The 14,706-nt window shown below is 39.3% G+C and overlaps 1 long non-coding RNA gene across 1 annotated transcript; it reads right to left on the minus strand.

Moving 5' to 3' along the window:
- Nucleotides 1-2,145: 2,145 nt before the first annotated feature.
- LOC130679912 (uncharacterized) lies at nucleotides 2,146-9,611 on the minus strand. The gene is made up of 3 exons (XR_008992910.1): nucleotides 9,474-9,611; nucleotides 3,283-3,426; nucleotides 2,146-2,404 (listed from the first exon to the last, which is right to left on the minus strand). It is a non-coding gene; the product is annotated as an uncharacterized LOC130679912 (long non-coding RNA).
- Between the last annotated feature and the right edge of the window lie 5,095 nt (nucleotides 9,612-14,706).

Raw genomic sequence — 14,706 nt, forward strand, 5'->3', positions numbered from 1 at the left:
CTGCCCTTTCTAGCTCGGAGCTGCTGAGCTTTGGGGACTCCAGGTAGACGCTGTCATCAGATTTTGGAAGTGTTCATCCATTACATTTTCAAACACTTCTCCTGCCCCATTCTCACCATCTCCACCTGGACCGTGAGTGGCATGCACTCTAGGATGGGTGATGCCCCACACCCACCTCTGCGGCTCTGTCCCTTGTCCTCAATCCTTTTTTCTTGCATGACACTTTTAAAGTTTTCTACAGATCATTATTCAAGTTATGTGACTGTTCATCAGCCATCTCCAGCCTGGCATTAAGCCCATTCAGCAATTTTCATTGTAGTTACTGAACTTTTAGGTTGTAGATTTGGCATTTGATTCTACTTATAATTTTCATTCTCCAATGAGATTTGCCATTTACTCCTTAAGAGTATCCTTCTTTAATTCTCAGAATATGTTTCTAGCTGTTGTTTTGTCTTTGCTTCGTAAATCTAATACCTGGGTCATCTTATGGCTACTTTTTATTTTATTCCCTGCTTTTATTCTTTGGAAAAAAAATACGTATTATAAATGCATACACACATATGATATCCAATAGTATTTTGTTTGCTAGTCATTACGGATGACATTTTGGAGACCCTGGATGTCGTTTTCTCTGAAGAGTGCTGGTCTTGTCACAGCAGGTGGTTCTGGGACTGGCTGCTCACCTGGAGCTTGTGTGGGCTTCCTTTTACATTGTACAGGGGCACCTAAGGAAGCCCAATGTGTGTATTCCCAGGTGCCTGTAGCTTAGCAAGATTCCACTTCTTACTTCTCTTCTACCTCCGGATCACGCCATTTGTGAGGCTGGGTCCAGAGTAGGCAGACTCTAGGGCGAAGTCCTTGCTCCCACGAGACCCCCTGAGCAGGACAGTGCTGGTGCTGATGAGGGGTTAGTGACACCGGTCCACTCTGGCAAGTCCAGAGCCAGCATTCCTTAGCATTCTTGGTGCTCTGAATTTTCCATTATGGTCTCAGCCTGCAGCAGACACACTCTGGTAAGCCTCTGGTGTTTTGCCCTGCACATGTGCAATCCAGGCCTCATGAAAGAATTTGGGAGGGGGAGACTTAAACACATAAGGATTTGTAGGTCCTCAATTTACACACCTTCTTTGCCTGGAGCCTGATTTGCCTCCTCAGCCCTGTGGTGTCGGGTTTTGCCCAGACTCCAGCTCACTGCATTGCTGGGAAGTGTCCTCAGGCAGAGAGCTGGGCTCACTGAGACCCTCATCATGAGTTGCCCCTTCCTCCAGGAATCTTTCTCCTTTATTGGCTGGCCCAATGATGGAAATGATGACCACATGTATTTTGCACAGTTACAGGCTAACTTTTGGTGGGAGGGCTAGTTTAAGCTCCATATTGAATCCATCCTCACTGTTATTCATCATGTCCCATAAATACAAATTATTCTAATCAGGTGTTAAGTGGAAGTAGAAGGAATTGCTCTGTGAAAGGAGTTCATGCAGTTATCATTAACTTTAAGTGGTAAGATGGCTATACCCATAAATCCAAAAACATCTATGAAAATAATAGGAGGATATTTTTAATTGACTGATTACAAAACAAGTATATAAAATCAATAGGTTTCCCATAATCAGCAAAGAGCATCTGGAAACACAGAGATAATTCGGAAGAGCCATTGCCGTCATGATGGGAAGTTTAATTAACCACCACCAAATCCAAACTTATGTGGAGTATTTGTTTGTCAATGTAATCTACAAATTATATTTTATAAAAGTAATGTGCTTTTTAGCAAAAAATAAGAAAACAGTTGAGAAAAGTTGAATTGAGTTTTATCCATTTACACCCTCCTCAATAGCAGCCACCACATCTGAGCCTCTTTCTATAATTATTGTCGTGCCTTCATGTATTTCTACTTAGAAACCTAATTACATGAGGCAAAATATCATATACAAATCAGCAGTACTTCATTCCTCCAACTGTATTTACCAACAAACTTTTATGTAAATAAATTTTGACTTAATTCACCTAAAAAATGGTACCCTGGGATTCTAATGCATGGATGTATAATACTTTATTTAAACAACTCTTTCTGATAGCTGTTTTGATAGTTGTCATTTATTAATATAATGAGAAAAATCAGTTATGCAATGCAATGATGGTAGTCAGTAGTATTGTTCACCAAAAACATTGTTGATTCTGCTCATTCCAAGCACAGGGCAGAATGTCACCGCCTGGCCCCACTGGTAGGGAAGGCAGGCGCGTAGGCAGTGGACGTGCCGCCTGTCACTTCTAGGCTACAGCACTTAATAGCCCATTTGCATTCCTCAAGAACTGCCTTTTCTTCTGCCATGAGGCAATAACATTGGAGATCAGGGTATTAGAATGAGTATGTATGAAGCTGAGTCCCCATTTACCAGCCATGTTCCTGCAGAAGGAGCAAAGAATAAACTTTGTCATTTTTTAGTATACTAAAATGTTTGCTGTCTGTTACTGGAGTATAATCTATTTAACCAATCTATTCTCACCGATACAGGTATTAATCTATGTACTTGTTCAATAGACCAACTATGTCTTCAGAATAAATATTTGGAAATGAATCCTGGATCAGAAGATATATTCATTTTATATTTTGATATGTGTTGTCAAATTATCTGAATGTACGCACAATAAATGATTATTTATTTTTAGTTATCGATATTCGAACATCCCCCAAAGAGGGGATTTTTAAAAATGAATCATTCTTATGAATACTATTTTAGGAAGGAAGGGATTTTTTTTTCCTCACTTGATGTGTGGAGATGGTAACCTAGTAAGTGAGGACTGCTCAGGTTGGAAATTTCAGGGAACAGTGGACTATTGGCCCTAATGGATGGGGAGAAAATGGCTCACTTAAGGGTTATTTCATGTTGGGAAAATCTCATACATTATATTGAGGAAAGATCATTTACTGCAGTTGGGGAGATGCTTCAGCAGTATTGGCTAAAACAAAAAGGTGGACAAATGGCATCTCAACAGCAAGCAGGTGACACCAAGAGGCCCTTTCAAGCATCCCATCATATCCCCAGTTCCTTTGTACAAGCTAGGAAAGGAAATCTTGCTGGGAATGACTTTTGCCACATCATTACCTGAAGATCATTAAGGATTGTTTGTAAATAAAAAAAGTCCTGTATTTATTATTATATGATATCTTATTATTTTTACCCATTTTAAGTAAATGCATAAATATTATATCCTAAGATAGAGAAGAAAAATATTCAGGAAATGTATTCATTACATTTATATAGTGAAATGTGTAATAATTACCACTTCTCTCATTGATAGTTATGTATATATGCTACTGGAAGGAAGAATTCTCTTCTACAGCCTCCAGACGGAGAGAGCACGGTCCTGTGGGATACCTCAATTTTTGACTCAGTGAAACTGATTTCAGATATCTGGTCTCTGGAACTGAGAGAATAAATTTACTTTGTTTTAAGCTACTAAATTCATGATAAACATCCCCATTAAATTTTCATCATCTGTTGTCATGTCTGTTTTTTTTCCTTAAAGTACTTTTATACTGCCATTTTTCCACTGCTAGCTGTATGTGAGTTCACATCTGCCCATACTGCTCTATCACCTCTACTTTGATTTTCTGCTGTCCCTCTTCCCAACACATGCCCACAGGGAATGTATTCCCTTACAGTGGCATCACTAAACTTTTATTGTAACACTGTATGCACCTTGACATAAAAACATGTAACCAAGACGGTAGAAATTTACTGCCAGTTATTTAATATGATTACTTTGAAATCATTCATGACTAAAAAGCTGATATTGGTAGTTTCCACATTTGATAATGTATGGCATTTATTTTACAAAGAGAAAGTATTTCAAGGTTAACTACCTAATCCATTGATTTATAGTAAATCAGCTTTGATTAAATCTAGAAGATACACTTTAAAATTAAAATGTTTTTCCTCTTCAAATGCAAATTATTTTGTAATATAATCTATTAGTAATATGTATGCACTTACAGTGGGAAATATAACTAACTGATTTATTTGACTTAACACATTCTAAGCTTTATTAAAATGTTTAGATTATTTGTCAGTCTATCGGCTTATATGTTAAAGATTTAAAAGATCAATTCTATATACTTCTGTAGTGACTGTTCCCTGAACTAATAATAAAAACTGGCTCAGCATGAGAAGAAGAAAGGGAAGCAGATGGAGGAAGAGAAAGGGAAGGAGAGAGGAAGGGAGAGGAGGGTCAGTATGACAAAACAGACGTGTCTCCAGCAGGGTCATTGCCTCTGGAAAGGATTACGTGGCCTCACCTTCGCCCTTGCACAAGACTGACTGCACTGGTGCTGTTCTTCGCTTAAGGAACTGTGAGATTGAAGATAGTAAAGATGATGCAGGACAAATAGGACTTTGTAAATTTTTTTTTTTAGTTATGTAGTAGCAGATACTTTTGATAAATTTATATTTGCTAACTTTGATATTTGATATGGGAAATACTTGATGAAATAATGGTCCCCAAAGAACACAGTGACAGACACTAATTGGTAAAACTTGAATATGGTTGAAATTGGCAAGAGGGAGGTTCAGGCAATTGAAGCTGGTGTAGAGAAAGATGATGGTAAGTGGTGGTGTCCTTAGTAAGAGATGGAAAAGACTGGACAGAATTGAGAGATTCTTTCTTAAAGGTAAAAACTCAAGGATTTCATGATGGAATGGATGTCAAAGATAAGGAAGAGAGAAACCAGAGGTGGGTGTTATTAAGGAAACATCAACATGAATGGTGTAGAGTTTGCTACTTTAACTTTTATCTTTATTTTTGTTTGGTATTGGAGAAAATAGTTCTAAAAAACTGCAACTGCAGTCATCTTTCAAGTGACTAGAGAAAATGTTTATCATCTAATAAAGATTTCTTGGACTGCTGCTTATTTATTGATGTATAAAATAAGACTTCTAGCATACGTCTTACATAAAAATTAAGTATATCTAAATTAAAGAGTTAAATGTAAAAGGTCAAAATATAAAATAGAGAACATGCATTTTGTAGCATAAACAACATTGCAAAACTGATAAAGGAGAACTTGAAAGACTGCATGAAAATTAATTAAAATTTTATACATTTAAAAAGAATAGAAATGTAAAGACAAATATAAATCAAAATTATTATGACATAATATGTATGTATAGATATAATTTTAATAGCAAAAGATCAAGGCACAAATATATAATGCCAAAGAAATATTACAATGGCTAAAAATATATGAAAATATTTAAACAGATTGATAATTTTAAAAATCAGAGAATAAAATTCCATTTAACACAAAATGTTTTTAGTGATAATATTAGTATATGGAAGACATATAAGAAAGACATATTTTTACAGTGCCAGGGGAAGCTGGTGGGTAATATTAATTGGTGCAATTCCTCTGGGGCACTTAATAATATTTAACAAAAGCCTTAAAATTATTAACAAAAGAATAATATATTGAGAAACCTGTCCTAAGGAAACATTAAGGATCTGTGTAAATGTTTTACTACACATAAGTTAATTATAATTCATAAAATGGAAACAATATACTCCTATAATGTAAGATTGCTCAAATAATTATAGTCCTATGATGGACCAGAAAAGTCATTTAAAATTTATTTGAGGGATGTATAACAAAATTGGGAAAGTTTTTCAAATCTCAGAATCACTTAAACTCAACATGTTGAAAAGTATAGTTATTATCACAACCAGTGACCTCCCCAACAAACCCAGTGTACGGCACCGCCGTCCTCCGTACTGCCCCAGCCAGAAAGCAGTGGGATCAGCCTTGCTTTTCTCCATCCCTCTCCCCCTACATCTCATTGATTCCACCTCCAAAATGCCTCTCACATCCACTCACTTTGGTCAAGTTGGAGAGGCCAGCCTGGCCGAACTGTTACAGATGGTAACAGCCCCTGCTGACTGTACTGATATCCTGCAGCCAGCTGGCTGCTCACCTTGCAGGGACGCCGCTGCGTGTTGCTGACGCGCAGGTACTCCAGGGGCAGGCCCTGTTGAAAGGTCTGTGCGGTGCGGAGTAGACTCGTTTAATTACTTTAAATGTCTGTCTAAAAGACATGACATGGCCATTCCATTGCCTAACCAGTTATAATCATTTGTTATGTCTTATCTGATAAGGTTTCTTTTAGCTTTGGTCTCATTATATTGTACTGATTTTTCTTTGAATGACATTTTATTTATATACAATTACTACAAGAGCTGCACAGGCCAACTTCTGTCTTTCTTGATCAAAGTTGTTTCTAATGGAGGTCAGAAAGGAATGCTGTCTCCTTTGTTAGAAGTGTCTGCCTGGAACACCTGGCCTCACCTTAAAGGGCTAAGTCGTCGGTGCCCTATATTGTCGGTTCACTCCACTGACATTCAGAGGGCGGCAGACCAGTTTCCCTGGGCTCCCCTGGTTTGGCTTGTTGCTTGGCATGATGCTTCTTGTTTTTCTGAATCTTTCCTAACAGCTCCCACCGCCCAAGTGGGATCCGAAGGGAACCAGGTCAGGAGGAGGGATGAACCCGGCTGCCCCTCGAATCTTCCATCAGGGCACAGCTGCCCTTACAGTGCCCTTAGCCACAGAGCACCCCGTGGATACATAACCAGACTAAATAGTTCTGAATCCAATTATTACATTGCCCTGAATTGACATCTGCAGTTTTTGTGATAACAATAAACCTGAGTTTAATGACATGCATGCTGAGAAGAAAACACTAGCTCACCCTTCTCTGGCAACCAGACCGTATCTACCACACTCCCAGGTACCGCTGCAAGGGCTCTTCCACATCAGAGAATGACCCGGGGTGACCTGCTGCAAATTCTTCTGCAGGCATATTTACGGGCATGCTTTCCCCCTCTCCCTGCTGCAGCTGGCCTTCATTTGCATCCAAAATTTACCTTCCTTTCCCTTTCTTGAGTCTAGCTTTGCCTCTCTTTAAGGACTTGGTTGTTAAAAATTGAAATTGCCAGGCATGTCGTATTTTAAATTTATACTAGAGCTCTTAAGAAAATGCTTTCTGCATTCCTAAGCACTGGGCGGGCTGAGTTTTCCCATGGTGACTTTTTCAGACATTTTCCTTTGCTCCTGAGTTTTATGACAAGTTGGCTGGTTTGGGTGGGAGCTGTGAAAATTCTAGTATAAATGACATTACCCAGGAGAATTTCTTCATTAGTAGAAATCAGTCATATGAAGAAAGAATCCCTCTCTGCCAATGATGTGGAAGCATGACTGATGGCTCACCATCACTTCCCCTTGGACCTTCCATTCCCGGGCCCTCTGCAGGAATGCCGGGGGCAAGGGCGCAAATCCTTACCCGGCTCATGCCTGTTACAGGGCCTCCACAGGAAGCATTCGGCAGAAAGGTCTCAAGCAGGATGACTGTGAGGGGCGGCTGGACGCGAAGGGGTCGCTCAGGGCACTCAGTGGAAAGTTTTGTGCCCTCAGCAATGCCTTTCCCATTGTGTTAATTCATAATAAGTATTTCATTAATGAACAAAAACAAAAATAGAGGAAAGCATAAATCACAATTAAAAAATATCTTCTCTCTCCTGTACAGGTAGCCAGAAAATGAAATAGCTGGGCACGTCAGCTTCTCAACAAGAAATCTTTCCAGTATGAACTTCCTTATTTATTTACTATTTACAGCAACCTCCCTCTCTCCTCTGCCAACATTAATCTGAATTAGTTCCACGCATCAATCAATGGCAGGTGTCGGCTACCACACAGATGCCCATGGGCTGTAGGATATCTACAAAAAGCTTGTTCATGCTGCACAGTCCTAAAACAGGCTGCTTTTCCCAATGAGTATAGAGTATTTAAACCAAGCTATAAAATTGTCATAGTTTATAAATCAATGAAAGTAGTGCTGAAGCTCACTGACTCTATATGAAAAGAGCAGCCTCTGTAATTGACATGAACATATTCTACAAGGGGCAATATGGAGTTATTTGTGTGCTCTGCTGGCATGTTGCGGCTTGATCTGGCAACAGGGAACTGTGTAAAGACCACCCAATTTTACATGAGCGCCTTAATGGGAGAACTAACATTTTCATTGGAATTTAAATTAGAATTTACCCAGATGTGGGTCTGCAGGCACCTAAATGTATCAACTCTAATACAAAGAGATATAACCAAATGGCACGTTAAAAATTAGATATAGCTTTCTTTTTTCTTGCTATATTCAAAACTCTGTTGGCATTTTTTTGTGACTTCACTTTTTATCTGCTTCCCACTTCTAGCTGGTTTGATCAGTATTTATAGCAAATGTGGGGAGCCCTATACTCTTCAATGTTACCTATGTTTTAAAATCCAACTCAGATACTTAGACACTTCAAGAAGATGGTCTCTGGAGCAATGATGCAAGAAATCTCAGAATCAAGCTGTCAGCAGGGAGGAATCACAGATGTTGAATGGTGGCAAATAATTGACTAAGCCACAGAAACATCTAATACATGTCAACTTTCCTATGTTGGACTGATTTAAGCCGAAAAACTATTATCTGTCTCTAAATTTTACATTGACTGTTTCATCTTTTTAGACTCATGTTACAGAATTAGAGATCATTTTACTATAAATTGTCTTCATAAAAATGGAAATACTTAAAAATAAAGATACTTCGTAAAGCAGCCATTTAAAGAAAATGAATGATATTAAGAAAAAACACTATGGATAATTAAAGCACATCATACAATTTAAATGTTGAGCTGATCCTTGTGTAAGGTGATGCAAAGGAAGATGTGAGCTGATGCCTTACTGTCAGACACAGTTGTTGATGAAGATGCAGTTATGGGGAACAGAAGATAGGTTCTGGCTCTTTTACTGCCTCCATGTGCATAGACAAATCCTTGCTCTCCTCCCTCCTTTTTAAGACATTTACTTTTTTTTTAAACTTACTGCTTTCCTTGTTTTGTTAAAACATTAGATGGTCTCTTAGCACATCATTGCTTATGTACCTTATTGGCAAGTCAGTTCATATAGTACTTTCTTTAATTTTAAATCAATGGGTTATAAAAATCCAGAAAATAAATCCATTTCTTAATTAGGCTTGTTATGCAGAGCCCTTTATCCTATTACTGACCCTCCACCTCAGGCATAGTCCATTATATCTGTGCAGATTATTCCTATGTTAGAGAGTTAAAAAATTAACAAGGATTTCATTAAAATGTGTCAGTGTACTCTGGCATCAGCTTTTCTATATTTGAATAGCCATGACATACTTTTTTTCTGCCCTAAACTATTCATGAATTGTGACAAATAGGGAAAGTTGGAGGAATTCTTTACTAAAGATTAGACAGAAGAAAACTTGCAAAGATCGAAAGTGAGAGCCTACATTGTAGTTGCTTGACAAACCCACTCACTGAATGCAGCCACCCCCCATGCCTGTCCCCGGATGACCGACTGCGGAGAGCCTGCATTCCTGAGCACCGCGGCCACTTTAAATTAAGAAACAAGGACCTACTTGGATCCTTAATGTGGACTGTTTTTCCATCTATTTCTCTAGTTTGTTCACTCCCAATTCTCTCAGATCAATATTCCGTATCTTCTCCTCAAAACTCCACTGCAGTCCTTCTCACTCTCAGCTGATGACTTTATTTCCTAATTCACTGGAGAAAAAAATGAAGAAATAAGAAGAGGATTTCCACAACCTTCCACTACCACATGTACCCATCTTTGCCCACCTACCCTGTCTTCTCTCCACTTCCCCCAAAAATGAAATACTTAGGTATAAATCTAACAAAATAGCTACAAGAGCTATATGAGATAAAACTATAAAATAAAATCCACAAAGACCTAAAGAAAGGGAGAGATATTCCATGTTCATAGATCAGAATACTCCGTTGTTAATATTGTTCATTAACAATAAACTAGGGGGAGGCGGAGCCAACATGGCGGCGTGAGTAGGACAGTGGGAATCTCCTCCCAAAAACATATATACTTTTGAAAATACAACAAACACAACTAGCCCTAAAAGAGAGACCAGAAGACGCAGGACAGTGGCCAGACTGCAGCTACACCAGCGAGAACCCAGCGACTGGTGAAAGGGGTAAGATACAAGCCCCGGCCCGGCGGGACCCGAGCGCCCCTCCCCCCAGCTCCCGGCGGGAGAACAATAGGCAGAGCGGGAGGGAGACGGAGCCCAGGATTGCCGAACACCCAGCCCCAGCCATCCGGGCCAGAGCGCAGACACAGTACATGCCCAGGGGGCCCTGGATACTGGGGGAACAGGGAGTAAGACCTCTGAGCGGGTGCTGAAGCTGATGCCCCTGTGACAAAGAAAAGCGGGGGCTTTTTGAAAGTCTTAAAGGGACAGGGACTTAACAGCTTGACGGAAACAACCCAGGTCACAGTACAGCAGCTGGAAATTACAGGGAAAACCGGGTGCACTGACCCCCTGGGCAACAGCTCTGAGACCCCTCACGGAGGCAAACAGTCAAGCAGCCCCCCCATCCATCACCCCACCGGGCGCTGCGAAAGCAGAGAAGCAGCCTGAGACAAATTCCGCCCACAGAAAGGGAAATTTCTCCCTCCCGGCCAGGCAAGACACAAAGACCCACTCTACACGCAATTACCCAACACAAGCCACTAGGGGTCGCAGTTGCCCCAGTAAAGAAAGGCCAGTAGTAAGTGAAAATTTTGGCCCTCCCAGCTGACAGTCAATAGCACCTGTCAACATGAAAAGGCAAAAAAATATGATTCAGACAAGACTAACCCAGACAGCTTCGGCATCTGCTACATCTTCCCCTGAGAAGGAATCTGGGGAGATAGATTTAGCCAGTCTACCTGAAAAAGAATTCAAAACAAAAGTCATAACCATGCTGATGGACTTGCAGAGAAATATGCAAGAACTAAGGAAGGAGAATTCAGAAATAAAACAAGCTCTGGAAGGACTTCAAAACAGAATGGACGAGATGCAAGAGACCATTAATGGACTAGAAAACAGAGAACAGGAACACAGAGAAGCTGATGCAGAGAGAGATAAAAGGATCTCCAGGAATGAAAGAATTTTAAGAGAGCTGAGTGATCAATATAAAAGAAATAATATAAGAACCATAGGCATTCCAGAAGAAGTAGAGAGAGAAAAGGGGATAGAAAATGTCTTTGAAGAAATAATTGCTGAAAATTTCCCCAAACTAGGGGAAGAAATGGCCTCTCAGACCACAGAGGTACACAGAACTCCCATGACAAGGGATCCAAGGAGGGCAACACCAAGACACATAATAATTAAAATGGCAAAGATCAAAGACAAGGACAAAGTATTACAAGCAGCCAGAGAGAAAAAAAAGGTTACCTACAAAGGAAAACCCATCAGGCTATCATCAGACTTCTCAACAGAAACCCTACAGGCCAGAAGAGAATGGCATGATATACTTAATGCAATGAAACAGAAGGACCTCGAACCAAGACTACTGTATCCAGCACGAATATCATTTAAATATGAAGGAGGGATTAAACAATTCCCAGACAAGCAAAAGTTGAGGGAATTTGCCTCCCACAAACCACCTCTACAGGGCATCCTACAGGGACTGCTCTAGATGGGAGCACTCCTAAAAAGAGCACACAACAAAACACCCAACATATGAAGAAGGGAGGAGGAGGAATAAGAAGGGAGAGAAATAAAGAATCATCAGATTGTATTTATAATAGCTCAATAAGCGAGTTAAGTTAGACAGTAAGACAGTAAAGAAGCTAACCCTAAACCTTTGGTAACCACAAACTTAAAGCCTGCAATGGCAATAAATTCATACCTTTCAATAATCACCCTAAATGTAAATGGACTGAATGCACCAATCAAAAGACACAGAGTAATAGAAAGGATAAAAAAGCAAGATCCATCCATATGCTGCTTACAAGAGACTCACCTCAAACCCAAAGACACGCACAGACTTAAAGTCAAGGGATGGAAAAAGATATTTCAAGCAAGCAACAGAGAGAAGAAAGTAGGTGTTGCAATTCTGGTATCAGACAAAACAGACTTCAAAATAAAGAAAGTAACAAAAGACAAAGAAGGACATTACATAATGATAAAAGGCTCAGTCCATCAAGAGGATATAACCATTATAAATATATATGCACCCAATACAGGAGCACCAACATACCTGAAACAAATATTAACAGAACTAAAGGAGGAAATAGAATGCAATGCATTCATTCTAGGAGACTTCAACACACCACTCACTCCAAAGGACAGATCCACCAGACAGAAAATAAGTAAGGACACAGAGGCACTGAACAACACACTAGAACAGATGGACCTAATAGACATCTACAGAACTCTACATCCAAAAGCAACAGGATACACGTTCTTCTCAAGTGCACATGGAACATTCTCCAGAATAGACCACATACTAGGACACAAAAAGAGCCTCAGTAAATTCCAAAAGATTGAAATCCTACCAACCAACTTTTCAGACCACAAAGGCATTAAACTAGAAATAAACTGTTCAAAGAAAGCAAAAAGGCTCACAAACACATGGAGGCTAAACAACACGCTCCTAAATAATCAATGGATCAATGACCAAATCAAAATGGAGATCCAGCAATATATGGAAACAAATGACAACAACAACACTAAGCCCCAACTTCTGTGGGACGCAGCAAAAGCAGTCTTAAGAGGAAAGTATATAGCAATCCAAGCATATTTAAAAAAGGAAGAGCAATCCCAAATGAATGGTCTAATGTCACAACTATCAAAATTGGAAAAAGAAGAACAAATGAGGCCTAAGGTCAGCAGAAGGAGGGACATAATAAAGATCAGAGAAGAAATAAATAAAATTGAGAAGAATAAAACAATAGCAAAAATCAATGAAACCAAGAGCTGGTTCTTCGAGAAAATAAACAAAATAGATAAGCCTCTAGCCAGACTTATTAAGAGGAAAAGAGAGTCAACACAAATCAACAGTATCAGAAATGAGAAAGGAAAAATCACAACAGATCCCGCAGAAATACAAAGAATTATTAGAGACTACTATGAAAACCTATATGCTAACAAGCTGGGAAACCTAGGAGAAATGGACAACTTCCTAGAAAAATACAACCTTCCAAGACTGACCCAAAAAGAAACAGAAAATCTAAACAGACCAATCACCAGCAACGAAATTGAAGTGGTAATCAAAAAACTACCAAAGAACAAAACCCCCGGGCCAGATGGATTTACCTCGGAATTTTATCAGACATACAGGGAAGACATAATACCCATTCTCCTTAAAGTTTTCCAAGAAATAGAAGAGGAGGGGATACTCCCAAACTCATTCTATGAAGCTAACATCACCCTAATACCAAAACCAGGCAAAGACACCACCAAAAAAGAAAACTACAGACCAATATCCCTGATGAACGTAGACGCAAAAATACTCAACAAAATTTTAGCAAACCGAATTCAAAAATACATCAAAACCATCGTACACCATGACCAAGTGGGATTCATCCCAGGGATGCAAGGATGGCACAACATTCGAAAGTCCATCAATATCATCCACCACATCAACAAAAAGAAAGTCAAAAACCACATGATCATCTCCATAGATGCTGAAAAAGCATTTGACAAAGTTCAACATCCATTCATGATAAAAAGTCTCAGCAAAATGGGAATAGAGGGCAAGTACCTCAACAGAATAAAGGCCATCTATGAAAAACCCACAGCCAACATTATATTGAATAGCGAGAAGCTGAAAGCATTTCCGCTGAGATCGGGAACTAGACAGGGATGCCCACTCTCCCCACTGTTATTTAACATTGTACTAGAGGTCCTAGCCACAGCAATCAGACAAAACAAAAAAATACAAGGAATCCAGATTGGCAAAGAAGAAGTCAAACTGTCACTATTTGCAGATGACATGATACTGTACATAAAAAACCCTAAAGACTCCACCCCAGAACTACTAGAACTGATATCGGAATACAGCAAAGTTGCAGGATACAAAATCAACACACAGAAATCTGTGGCTTTCCTATATAGCAACAATGAATCAACAGAAAGAGAAATCAGGAAAACAACTCCATTCACAATTGCATCAAAAAAAATAAAATACCTAGGAATAAACCTAACCAAAGAAGTGAAAGACTTATATTCTGAAAACTACAAGTCACTCTTAAAAGAAATTAAAGGGGACACTAACAGATGGAAACGCATCCCATGCTCATGGCTAGGAAGAATTAATATCGTCAAAATGGCCATCCTGCCCAAAGCAATATACAGATTTGATGCAAACCCTATGAAACTACCAGCAACATTCTTCAATGAACTGGAACAAATAATTCAAAAATTCATATGGAACCACCAAAGACCCCGAATAGCCAAAGCAATCCTGAGAAAGAAGAATAAAGTAGGGGGGATCTCACTCCCCAACTTCAAGCTCTATTATAAAGCCATAGTAATCAAGACAATTTGGTACTGGCACAAGAACAGAGCCACAGACCAATGGAACAGACTAGACAATCCAGACATTAACTCAGATGTATATGGTCAATTAATATTTGATAAAGGAGCCATGGACATACAATGGCGAAATGACAGTCTCTTCAACAGATGGTGCTGGCAAAACTGGACAGCTACATGTAGGAGAATGAAACTGGACCATCGTCTAACCCCATATACAAAAGTAAACTCAAAATGGATCAAAGACCTGAATGTAAGTCATGAAACCATTAAACTCTTGGAAGAAAACATAGGCACAAACCTCTTAGACATAAAC

This window comes from Manis pentadactyla, chromosome 12 (assembly GCF_030020395.1).
Source record: "Manis pentadactyla isolate mManPen7 chromosome 12, mManPen7.hap1, whole genome shotgun sequence".
NCBI lineage: Eukaryota > Metazoa > Chordata > Mammalia > Pholidota > Manidae > Manis > Manis pentadactyla.